We start from the raw sequence: 12,799 nt of genomic DNA, 5'->3' as shown, positions 1-12,799 counted from the left end.
GCAGGCAGGAGCAGGGTAATGGGTGCGATCCCCCTAAGCAACACTTGTAGTCTTGTTCCTCAAGCACCTGAGAGCCAATGTTATACATATAAGAGGCGTTGATAAAATTAACACCCGTAACATGGAGGAGGGGAGAGGTTCGTCTCCACCTTTGCCAGTGGAAGCTACTGTCACCAGCGGGTCAATGAACTGACCTGGTGTTTCCGCACTGATATCCGAAAGGCTCATCAAGTACCTGTCGACAGTGAGGAGTGTGTTCTCTCCAGTCACCAGTGATCGAAGAGCTACACAGCAAAACAGGGCAAAGATGCTGTTTTCTAGCATGTTGACAACATGGAGGATAAAACAATCTCTGGGGTTGTTGGGGAGTCAGGAAAACAGGAAGTCTCCAGGAACTGGAGTAAACATTCACAGCTTCCTCTGTGGGACAGACGACAACCGAAACCAAGCTCTCCCTGTGCCTGGAACACCCCTTCCAGCCTCCTGCCCTCGCGGTCCAGGAGGGTCTGAGCTCCTCCCCACGGCAGAGAGGCTTCCCAGCCCTGGTCCTCCTCCTCCCCAGGGCGGGTCTGAGCTCCTCCCCAGTGCAGACTCCCCACGGACTCACTCCTCTCTCCCCACCACACTGCAAAGTGCCTGAGGACAGGGACCTTGCCTTATAACCCTTTCTGTCCCCAGGCCTCCCAGGGCCTGGCGCCCAGCAGGTGCTGGAGAGAAAACCGTTCTATTGTTATGTTTAAAATGGGTAACTTCTGTTTCAACGGAGGAAGCCAAAGTTGGCTTACAATGCGTTTTTCTGTATCTCCTTATTTAATTCTGGAGGAGAGTAAAACCTGGGACAGAGAACACTTCTGGATAGATTGTTCCGTCAGCTGGAGATTCGTGTCACGTGTCCCGGTTTCACACCTTGTTTTGAGCCTGACCTCAATGTCCTATCCTTCACTTAGTACAAAATAAGGATTACTGGAGAAGGAATTAATACAATTTAGCTGCCATTTTTATTCATCGCGGGTGCGTTTTTTCATGCGTCAACATTTAAAATCAGGATGCCCCGTACGGCTCCCATGTCTTCCAGGAAGAACTGGCGACACCTTCCCGCCAGTGTAAATCCTTCCTGGTGTAAAATCCTGCCGAGGCTCAGAGATGAGAGCGAAAGCTTGATATTTAAAGCGAATCCCTCTGTCCTCAGTGACTGGAGGTCGATGACGGGTTGGCGACGCATCGTGGCGACGCGACGGTCGGCACCCTCGGCCCGCGCCCGGTGCGTCCACTGTCTACTGCTTGAAGGGGCCCCGGGGGCCGGGGGGAGGCATGAAGACAGGACCTCCAGCCTCACCCCACCTGCTCCCCTCTCCTGAGTAACGAGCCCACGAGCGTGCAGAAAGTACACGTCACCCTGGGAAATCCACTAATTTCTGTCCAAATAAAAAGATTTTTCTAAGACCCGATGCAGTTGCTCTTCCACGAATATAAAATATATCCTTATGAATAACACATTTTCAATGAGCAAAATGTCCACAAGCAAAACAAACACAATCAAGATGATGTGTGTCAAACGTAATGGAATTTGCATGGTAAAGAAATAAGAGCTTCCTGTAAATGACAAAACACAGAACACTCAGATATGCAAAGAGGGTCCGTCCCCGTGACCTGGGACCCAGAGTGTCATTGCCCCAATGTGTCCTGATTCTGAAATCATGTCTGTGACTCCCGGTGTCTAAACGTGTTTCAAGCAATTATGTTTTCTTCATAATATTTGTGCCAATGTTCATTTCCATCAGCCTAAATATGCGAGAGCCGGCCTATGTAAGAATCCACTTACTTTTCCCTATTAATTTCAGGGAAAACACAACAAAACTCTCAAAAATGTCGATTTAAAAATACTTCTAAATACAGGTGAGATTTATTATTCAACAACATCAATACAATACTCATTATAAATAAAGCAATTTGCTGCATCCTTAGATTAAGTGCTTAATCTTGTCACTCAACAGGCTTCATTCCTGTGTGATTAAAACCTTCCTTTTAGCCAACAGGTCCTCTGCTCCCTGGGGGATGCCCCCCAAGCGTCTGGTCCCTCCTGTCCTCCTGCAGAATGAAGAGGGCCCTGTTCCGCTCGATCCACCCTTCTCCTCGGGGGCCTTGGTCTCTCATCCGTACTGCTCTCAGAGGCAAGCTGAGCAGACAGCATTTGCTTGTCTTTTCAGGTTCTGGGCTGCCGTCCTGAACAGGAAACCCTGGGATGGAACGGACTTTAGTGTTGGAAGTGTTTTTAATTTCTCTTTAAATATAAGTGTGGGGGCACCTGGGTGGCTCAGTCGGTTAGCTGTCCAACTCTTAATTTTGGCTCAGGTCATGAGCTCAGGGTCATAAGATCAAGCCCCGCATCGTTCTCCGTGCTCAGCGGGGAGTCTGCTTGGGATCCTCTCTCCTTCTCCCTCTGCCTTCACCCCCTGCTTGTGCATGTGTGTTCCCTCTTTCTCTCCCTCTCTCTCTCAAATAATTAAATCTTCAAAAATAAATAACTATAAGTATGGATACTGCATTTCCTAAAGAAACACTGACTTTCAAATGAGGGAGATCAGGTGTCACATATGTTCCCTGCAGGGCAAAGAGGTTCCCGGAGCCCCTCGAACAGGGCGCAGCGTGTCCAGTCACTGCTGAGGGGGATGCCCATCCAAGTCAGGCGACGCATCTGCTCTCCACGAGGAGCTGGCTTCACAAGACTCAAGAGAAATCTAATTAGGTCAAACCAAAGACTCCCAAACTGGACCTGAACCAGCCTCAGAGAGAGTGGAGTTCAACTGTTTCCCACTGTCCGTGGGCCACGAGGTGTCGCTAAGAAGGTCCGGGGAGTCCAGGGCCCCCCACCCGGGAGACAGAAGGTCAGGTCACCTCCTTTGGTGTGGCCTGTCATAGGGTCCGCGTGCCCGTGTCCACTCTGAGCCCTTCCCTGCAGCTAGCTGGTCTTTGATCATCGGGGCTGAGCACTGCGCCTGGTCCACACCAGGCCCTTGGCACATTTTGTTCACTCCCTTTTCCCTTAGCATTCCAGAAGCAACTGGCCAAAAGGCAGCAAGGCCAGAGAGGGGTCAAAGGCACAGCAGGTGGCTGAGAGGCCAGCCCTGTGGTTCTCCCACTGCTGATGCACGAGGTAGTTCATGACCGAAAGACATGGAAAAGTCTGCCCCAAACAAGTGGTGGGGTGGGGTCGGAGGATCTTGGTCATCTTCTTGCCACAGTGGGGAGAGTTTGGCTTATTATAAATACTCCGAAAACTGCAGTAGTTGGAAAGCATCAATAAAAACAAAGCAAAATTGTTGTAAATTCCTGTGTATCACTTGAAATTCTCGCTGTTGTGGATTTGAGGTTCCCTGACTATCTTGCATTGACAAGTTGAGGAAAAGCAATGCTGACCTTCAAACTGACGCATGAGTGTGTCGGGGGTGGTTTTTGACCGTCATTGGGCACCATCCATTCTTAAAATACGTGACAAATACTTTGCTCTGCAATGTTCTTTTAATTGAGCAAAATGAAACCTTCTGGTTTCATGGCAGGAGTGAGAGAGAACAAATTCTTGATGTTTTTAGCACCAGTTTGTGGAACTTTACTGCAGAAGCCACAGGAAACGAACACATGTCCCCCCAGATGTAGCACAAATAGCTCTGGATGTTAACTTGAACAGTGAAAGAGAGAGGAGGGAAAAAATGCATTTTTTGGTATTAAGGAATTTCTAGTCCCCTAACCTACAACAAACCAGTGAACACTCTCATTTATTCTGTGGATAAAACATGAAAAAAAAAAAAAAAAAAGGAAATGACTTCACCTGGCCTTGACTTCTAAACTTTAAGCTGCAAAGTGTTCTTTGGGGGCCAGTGTGGGTCCTGTGCCCACTAACCACGCTCCTTAGAGCCCAGACGGAAGCCTCGAGGCGGATGTGCAGAAAAGGGGTTCTGGTCTGGACAGGGCGCAGGGAAGGCATCGGGGGCGGCAGAGCATTCCCGATGGGTGGGTTACAGCTCGAGTTCACGGAGCTGGAACGCAGCCCCTTCGGCCGATGCGGTTCCCCTCCATCGGCCCAGAGAGCCTCCCAGGGCAGGGGACCACACCTGGGGTGGGGATGGCTCTGCCACCCAGAATGCCCAGACCCTGTGCACCCCGATGTGGGGAAGGCAGTAGCCCCTCTGCTCCCGGCCCCGCCTGGGGCTTCCTGGGTCCTGCCCAGGACCCGCCTGGCTCAGCACCTTGCCGGGAAGGCGGCTCTGTGAGCTGGGAGAGGAGTCGGCCCCGTGGACCAAGCCTGCCAGAGCTAGAGATGCGAGGAGCGGAGTGTCGCAGAGCGGTGGCCGGCGTCTCTGCCTGGGCGAGCCTCAGCGTAGGACCCCCGTGCTTGCCCGCTCCGGGCTTCCGAGTCGACAGAAAGATGTCACACAGTTCCCACGCGCTCAGAGTCGGTGAAAAGGATCCATGGACGAAGGTCCCAGGGTGTAGGACAAGCAGGTGAGAGGAGCAACCGGGGACAGTAGCCACCCCTGCCCCTGCCCCACGGGACTCGTGCTGCTGCTGGGCGGGTGACCGAGCCTCCAGGAAGGGAGGGCCGCCGCGCACAGGGCCTGGGCGGGTGCGGGGAGCGTGACAATTCCTGGTCCGTGGCTTAGCGCGCGAGCCCTGGATGCGGAGACCAGGCGGCGAGCAGGCCAGCTCCAGGCTGCGGGCGACACAGCGTGTCTGCAGGGAGAAGGGTGGGCTCCCTCTCAGGGGAACTCGCTCCCTCGCTCTCCTTCATTTTCTTTAAGAGGCAAAACATTGTTCTGGTGCTCAGTACCAACCCAAGCCCTGTGTGGCCGGCGGCGTACACGTTCGGTTCCAGCCCTTCAAGTACATCTCAAAGATGCAACCGCCACAACATAGGGCACGAGAAGCAACTGAAGAGGTCCTGCCCGGCCGCGCAGTCCGGGGGTGAGCAGCTCGTCAGGACCGGTGTGCACGGCGTGAGGACCAGATCACTGCTGTCTGATGTGGGTGCAGAAATCCCCCTGGTTCTTGTTATTCAGAGGTGGTCATAAACTGTGTTTGAAAGCACCAAAGTACTAAAGTATCAGCACAGGAAAAAATTCCTGAGTGTGAGCGTGTGTGTATGTGTGTGTATGCATGCCTGTGTGTGTATGGGGGGATATAAATAGTTCTTATAAACCTTGCAGTAATTACTTAGCATTTTTGGGTTGTTTCTTAAAAATAAAAGGATCGTCCTCACTCTTGCTCTAGGCTGGGTTTGGATAAGTAACAAAAGACACTAGCAAACCATTGCAAGCTTTTAGGATCCAAGTAAAGAACATGAAGAAAAATGAAAACCAGAATCACGGTTCATCTCAAAGGCATGTCCCTTCTTATGCAGAAGCAGAAGAGAATGGGGATATTAATGCAAAAGGGCAGGCCTGCGACAGTCTAACAAGGGTTCCTTGATGTGGCATTCCTGACGCTATGGGCTGGGTAAGTGTTGTGGGGTGTAGGCTTTCCTGGGCACCGTGGGACGCTTCGCAACATCTCTGGTCTCTACCCACGAGATGCTCATGGTACCCTGCTGCTGTGACAACAAGGAATGTCCCCAGACATTGGCAAATGCCCCTGAGGGTGGGAGAGGGAAGTCACTGCTAGTTGAGAGATACTGGTCTAGACAAAGAAAAGTATTTGAGAGGGAGAAATAACTATAAATCCATTCACTAGTGTGTTTGCTGGCAGTCAGTTCTTCATAAAAATACATTTTAAGTCATCAAAACTCTTTTTTGGGACAACATGACCAGATTAGAGATAGAAGGTGAGAATCAGATTTAATTTAGAACAAGTGCCCCACTGTCAACGGCTCTTAGACAGGAGACCAGAGCACAGCCCCAAAAGACGTAACAAAGTAGACTTCATCAAAATTTAAAACTGTGCTGCAACTGATGCCATCAAGAAAGTAAAACAACAACCTAGAGGAGACAAAATACTTTCAAATCATCTATCTGATAAGGAACTAGTGTCCAGAATATGTAAAGAGCTCCTACAATTCAACAACAAAAAGACAAAACACCCAAATTTAAAAAAAAATGGGCAAAGAATTTGAGTAACTTCTCCAAAGACAACAAACGGCCAAAAACACATAAAAAGACACAACACATTATCCACTAGGATGGATACAACCAAAAAGATGGACAACAGTCATTGCTGATCAGGGTATGCAGAAGTTGAAACCCCCAGACATGGCTCGTAAAATGGTGCAGTCACTGTGCAAGACAGTTTGATGGGTCCCCAAACAGTTAACCATAGAGTTACCGTACGATTTGTCAAATCCACTCCTGGGTATATGCCCACGACAAATGAAAACGTACGTCCACACGAAACTTGCCTAAGAGTGTTCACAGCAGCATGTCCGTAACACCACATGGTGGAAACAACCCAAATGTCCCCCAGCAAATGAACAGGTAAAGAGAATGCAGCATCTTCCTGCAGTGGAATAGTATTTGTTAATAACGGACACCTGCCACAGGGATGAACCTTGGAACACTGTCTTATGAAAGAAGCTGGTGGCCAAACACCACACTGCATGATGACACACACACATACATGAAATGTTCAGAGCAGCCAACTCTAGAGGGACTGGAAGGACGCTAGTGGGCGCCGGGGGCTGGGGGGTAGGGTGGAGGGGACGGGCAGGGACTGCTAGTGGGGCCAGATCCCTTTTAGAGGCGACAGATAGGTTATAAAACCAGACTGCGGTGCAGGCTACACAGTCCCGTGAATAAACTAGAAAGTACTGAATTGTGCATTTTAGATGAATGAATTTTATGGTATGTGAATTTATCTCAATAAAGCTATTTATTAAAAGGAGAACACCACGCCCCCAATAGCCAAGACCCTGTGTAGCCGGGCTGTGACATTAAGGGTGAGGAACCCTTCCTCACAGTAGCTGGCTCATCCTCTGTGGGGACCGCATGGGATTCAGCACCAAGATCCCAGACTGGTTTTTTGAAATGCAGGGAATTAAAATTTTAGAAGACTTTTTTCTCTCTAATTCCTAGGCTGGTTAATTCTCCATCTGGTGACGGTGACTAACTTGGATGAATTTATGAATAAAGAAACAGAAAAGCCTTCCGGTTCAATCCTGCGGACCCCGGAAGAACAGAACAATGATGTCACAGACCTCCATGAGGTGAGATGTCAAAGCCAGGGCCCCTCTCCTAGACCTGTCTGCTGGAATGGCATCCAAGGAAACACAGCAAGCCTTTCTGATGACAAGAGTATATGAAAATCCAGGTTTTGTTTTTAAATCGAGAATCTATTAAAGAGACATGAAAACCTAGGTCCACACAAAAACTTGCTCACAGCAGGGGTATTTCTAAGCGCCAAAATGTGGCAGCAGCCCCGCCCCCCTCAGTGGATGAATGCGGTCCATGCACGGAGGGACTATCATTCAGCCATAAGACGGAAGGACACGGATGGACACAGGACACCATCAGCTCCACGGAAGCAACCAGATAGAAAGACCACACATCATATGATTCCATTCACGTGAAAGGTCCAAAACAGGGAAACCCAGGGACAGGAAGAGATTCGTGGTGGCCGAGGGCCGGGGCATGGAGGCTGAGGCGTGGAAACGCACGCGCTCCTTCTGGGGTGAGGTCAACATTCTAAAATTGTTCTGATTGTCCTGCGGGTCTGCGAATCTACTAAAAACCACTGACCCGAACCTTTAAATGGGTGAATTGTATGGCATGTGAGTTACATCTCCAGAAAGGTGCGTTTGAGAAGTGCCCAGAGCTCAGCGTGCAGGCGGTTCCCAGTGAAAGGTCCCAGCATCACGGCAAGGGAGTCTGGACTCCGAATTTGAGGTAGATTATGGAGCTGTTAGCTTCGGAAGTGGCTCTGTTAACGACTCCGTGTTAACACCACCGTCTCTGCCAAGACCATTCTGTAGTGTAATTAGAATTGCAGTGTTCTTCAAATAATGAAGGCAAAGAAATGAGCTCAGAGTTTTATTTAAGCGTTGACTTTTAGAAGTCACAGCAAAACAAGTATTAACTCGCGTCACGGTAAAAGTGTTTATCGAGGCCCGTTGCATAACCGGACATACTAACTTCTATTTTAGGAACACAAATATCTTGCCATTTATTTCTGGAAGCTACTGCTCTATCAGCTGGTCCAGTCTTAAATAGGAAGGATGGTCACAGAAGGAAGGGTGTGAGGGGGAGGGACAGACGGGGACAGGGAGAGAGACTGGCTGTTCACTGTAGGTCTTAGAGTTCAGTAGTGAATTGCAAGTTCAATTAAAATGCACTTAGAGGTCAGGTAAGGACATTCATTCAGTTCAAAAGGATAATCTACATTCCTGAAAAGAGAATAAGGTGATGGAAAACTCAGGTCTTCTTAATTTGAAGCCGAATACATTTCCTTTAGTGTTATGTCATAAAAACCTAAGGGTCCTCTAGAATTCCCCTAAACGTAGGACCCTATATAGCCTGCACGTGTTTCTGTAAGTGCTTGCTATAATGCAGATAGGGCAGAAGGGCAGTGAGGTACTGTCCACCTCACAGGGCTGCCGTGGGCATCCACAGCCCCGCCTGCGAAGCCTGCCCCCGGGTCTGGCCCTCGGCTGGCAGAGTCCATCATTATTTATTTTACAAATCTTTATTTCCTGTTTTCCATACTTTAGAAAAGGTGGAATAAAATTATTCTAAGTAAAAAGCAGGTTTGAATGAGCACGTTAATGCGGGAAAAAAGAAAAGGAGAGGCATTTTCCCCAGAACTGGATCTGTACCCCGCATTTTGGCGCCCTTGCTCTAAGGGAACCAACTGGTACTGCAAATGGAATTATCACTTGTCTCTGCAGACGCTCTTCTTCAAAGCCGGATTCTGCTGCCCCTGGGATCAGAGCCGCAAACCTGCCCCAACGTGCTCTCAGAGCTGGAGAAACAAAGCAGGCTACCTCCTGTTTCTCCCCATCCAGCACCAAAATGAGTCACCTGGACTCCATCATGAGATTAAACACATTTCAAAAATTTCATACATACAAGTGGAGATAGGTTCAGTCACCAGGAGCAAAAGGACTGTTTCTTCATTTCATCAAGAGTCTGAACATGACATCCTCGGCAAAGACACATTCAGGAGAAATTTTGTTTTTCAGGCCACAGACCTTCTCTTTTTTCATAATTGAAGATAAAATTAAGTCAGAGTGTAGTTAGATGAAGATATGAGTTACAAAAATATTCTGAAAAACCTCTTCATGGAGCGTGTAACTCATCCTAACAGGTCACGTGGTGGCCGAGTGGCCCAGGACAGACGCAGATCAGATGGGTTTCTCCGTGTTGTGCATGAAGCAATACTTTGGTTCTGAGCACTGCAGGAATTGTGCCTTAAAAAATCATACTCTGTCTCCCTGTGTTTAGAGCACGGTTATATGCTCAGGAACAAAAACATAAAATCAAAGATTGGTTTTCTTTTAAACACTGAAGAGTTGACAAGAAAGGCATGAAATATAATGTTCCTAAACAGAGTAACTAAATATTCTGTATTCCAACAATGAAATGAGAAGAGTCTGTGAATTAAAAATGACTCATCAGAAGGAAGTATTACATGCTCTTGGAATATTGTACAAATCTCTTGCCACATTCCACTTTGAAATGCGTTGCAATAAACTACTTTTTAAAAAAACTAAAATGGTCACAAAGTAGAATAGAAGGGCGGAAAAAGATTTTGCATTCAATTTATTTTATTTGGTGGGTGAGTGGCTGTCACTGTAGCCCTTTTATTAATTCAATACAAAAACAACCCCCTAAGACCCATGATTCTGGAGGCAAAGTGCACCCAGAACCACAGCCGTTGCCCGTGAAAATCAGGCGTGTCTCACAGGCGATCTGAAGACTAAAACAGCTACACAAACCACAGCACTCTCGGAGTCCTGGGAACAGTGAGCCAGGACAACACACTCGGGGACCCCGGCATTCACGGGGCGTGCCTTAGATGCGCGTTCATGGCGGCCTTGCTTTGCAAAGACAAGGACGTGTGTATTTGCTCCTGCCATTTCCTTCCATTGCTTCTTCGCTGAGATGAGCCTGGGCTGGGCCACTGCACCCCCTCAGGCCACGGGCTCCCAAGAGCTGGCGGCGTTCGAGGGCGCCCCTGCTTGGGGGTTCCACCGCTCTCTTTGGGAAGGCCCCGAGCAGGGCGGCCAGCTGCACCCCTCCCTCACTGTGTCCGCCTCCAGTCTGGCTTCTTTCCACGCTCCTCAAGCACCCGGAGGGGGAGGTGTGGGTGAGGCTGCAGAGCCAGCTGGGGCCCCCGCACGAGAAAGGGAGCAGGGGTGCGGAGGCAGAGGAGGGGACCCGCCAACCTCTGCCTGCAGTCCCTCCGGCCGGCGGCGCTGGGCTCCCCAGAGGGGCTGCTGTGGAATAAGGCCCAGCCGAGCCACCCACACGCCAGCAGGGGCTCCGAGCCCTCCCCTGGGGCCACGTGCATGCAGGGTTCAGGGATTCAGAGTGTCCTCTTTAAATTGCATGTTCTGAGTACAAAATGGCATCTCTAAATCCTAGCCCAGAGCCTGGGGGACAGCAGGGCCCGACAAGCATACAGAGAGCAGACGAAGAAGCCCAGATTCGCACGGTCGCTCAGTGCTCAGGGCCAACTGTTCGCCCACAGCACCCCTCATGGGCGAGGAAACCGGCTCAGAGCGGACGCTGGGGGCTCAGGCAAAACCCCAGAGAGAAACAAAAGGAACCCACCTTGGGGGTGGGGAGCTGCACAAGGGCATTGAGACACAGTAGCTGCAAGAGGGCGTCTGGGAGAAGGCCGGGGCCAGCGAGGGCAGAGGGGAGCGGGAGCTGCCTGCCGGGCAAGGGCAGCAGGGCAAGGTGGCCCCGCCGGGCCAGGGGGCAGGAGAGGACAGCCTGGCTGCAGGGAGAGAGCGTGCGCGCCGTGCTAGCAGGACCTTCGCTCGAACACACCCGAAAACAACACCGGAGGTAGCTTTGCTTCTAAACTTGTAGGCGCTGGCACTTTCTGAAGTGTCTTCATGCAGTAACGAGAGAGCACACACCTCTATGAACAGTCTGCGTTGCCGTAATCCTACAGGGCCTCGTGCAATTAATGCCATTACCAGCTCGCCCTACTGATCTACTTACAACTTGAGTTTGGTTACACAGACCTTGTGCTAAAGTGTAATTAAGGATGCATTAACTAAGAGTCTGTTTTGCAAGCACCAAAAGCCGCAGAAACATGAAAATGAATCTTATCTAGGCTTTTGTTTAAAGATATGATAATTAAATTAATGCAGGCAGCAAGTTGCCCACTAGGAGAACGACACGTTACAGTCACCCGCGGCAGAGCGGGAGAAGGTGTGCGGCAGCTGCCGATCCGCATCCTACGGTGCTTCGGGCTGGCGGGCTCGAAACAGCACACACGCGCACTCAGAAAGGTAATTTTGCACAAACATATTCCAGCGTATAAAATCTCTTGCTTCCAAATTTAAACTTTGAAAACCACACTGCCCAAGTAACAAGTGACAAAAGACAGGAAATAACATTTTGAAAACCGGAGTTTTAGGTCTCATGTCATTAAAAATACTGTAAGAGGATTGTATTAAATATCAAGAAGTTCTTCCTTATTAATAAGCAGGCGCAGAGTTTTCCTATGAAAGGACATGCTCTTGGCTGACAGCATCTGAAACGAGCCTGTCTCCGAAGGATGACGTGGCGCGGTGGTGTTTTGGAGCCCCGGCGTGGGCTGACAAACGGAGTTCAACCAGCCTGGCGCAAGCCACCACATCAGCAAGCAGCTGGGTCAGTGCCGGCGATGGGGGCTGGCTACGGGAGGGCCTCTCAAGCCTCCACTCCCGCAGACTGGGCCCAGCGCCCCTCCCAGAGGGGCCGCCCCGTCTAACACCCACCGACGTCGCTGACGGTGCGTGAACGACCCTCTGCTCGGCCATACCCGAGATCACGTTCTCAGCCAGACGTAAATCCAAAATTGAACTTGAAAACCATTTCACATAAAGCACACCCGTCACAAGCTCAGATGCCTTCTCAACTTAAAAACCCACTGAATGAAACGAGCCCCCTCTTCTGCGCCCTCGGTGCTGCATTTGGATACGAGGGCAAGATCTCGGACTCCCCTGCCGGCCCCTCGGCTCTCTCACAAGAACCGAGCATCACACACACAGGGACGGAGTAATTAGGGAACATCACACACTGAAGTAAGAAACGGGGAGAGAAAGCTCTGTGCGTCCAGCTAACAACAAGCTGATCCACAGGCCTGTCTCACGGGAGCACCGGGCTCCTGCCATCAGCCGCCTCGAGGCCCAAGAACGTGAGCCGTGACGACAGAGAGAAGGCAGGTGGGTGGGCCCGGTGGCATCTGGTGCATGTTCTGCTCTTCCCATAGTTTTACACAAAGAATCATTTTATTGTCACATCATTTCTATTTAATAACCTGTGTTAGTCTATCACATATCTAACAACTGCTATGATCCAAAGTTAGCGGCTTGCAAACTGGGTCACAGTTTCTGATAAAAACGAACTTTGCAAACAAGCCTATGGTAGCCTGAAAGAACACAGAACATGAGCATCTTGCGGGAGTCAGAGCTGCTGGGCGTTCAAGCCCAGAACCAGAAGTTGGAGCCCTCGGGGTCCTGAGGCCGGATCCCGAGGCCCCAGCTTGGCCAAGGGAAGGGGTCCCCCACAGCATGGTGCGTGGCCATGTTCCAGCTAAGGGGGAGCTGGGCAGGGGGCAGGGTGGGGGCCGAGGGGGGAGCCGGGCGGGGGCAGGGTGG

General features: G+C 50.3%; 1 protein-coding gene across 2 annotated transcripts in view; it reads right to left on the bottom strand.

Annotated features, from left to right (window-relative positions):
* MBP (myelin basic protein) overlaps positions 1–12,799 on the bottom strand; it is a 111,186-nt gene that overhangs the window by 68,764 nt on the left and 29,623 nt on the right. The window contains exon 1 of one of the 2 annotated variants that reach the window (XM_032422893.1): positions 195–233. The exons of the other annotated variant lie outside the window; for it this stretch is intronic. The gene's annotated coding sequence lies outside the window, so the exon portion shown is untranslated. Of the gene's footprint in view, positions 1–194; positions 234–12,799 lie in introns of those variants that run through there. 2 annotated transcript variants of the gene reach the window in all.

This window comes from Phoca vitulina, unplaced genomic scaffold, assembly GCF_004348235.1.
Source record: "Phoca vitulina isolate PV1807 unplaced genomic scaffold, GSC_HSeal_1.0 scaffold27, whole genome shotgun sequence".
NCBI classification, from domain to species: domain Eukaryota; kingdom Metazoa; phylum Chordata; class Mammalia; order Carnivora; family Phocidae; genus Phoca; species Phoca vitulina.
This window is presented reverse-complemented; position numbering and strand designations above follow the sequence as displayed.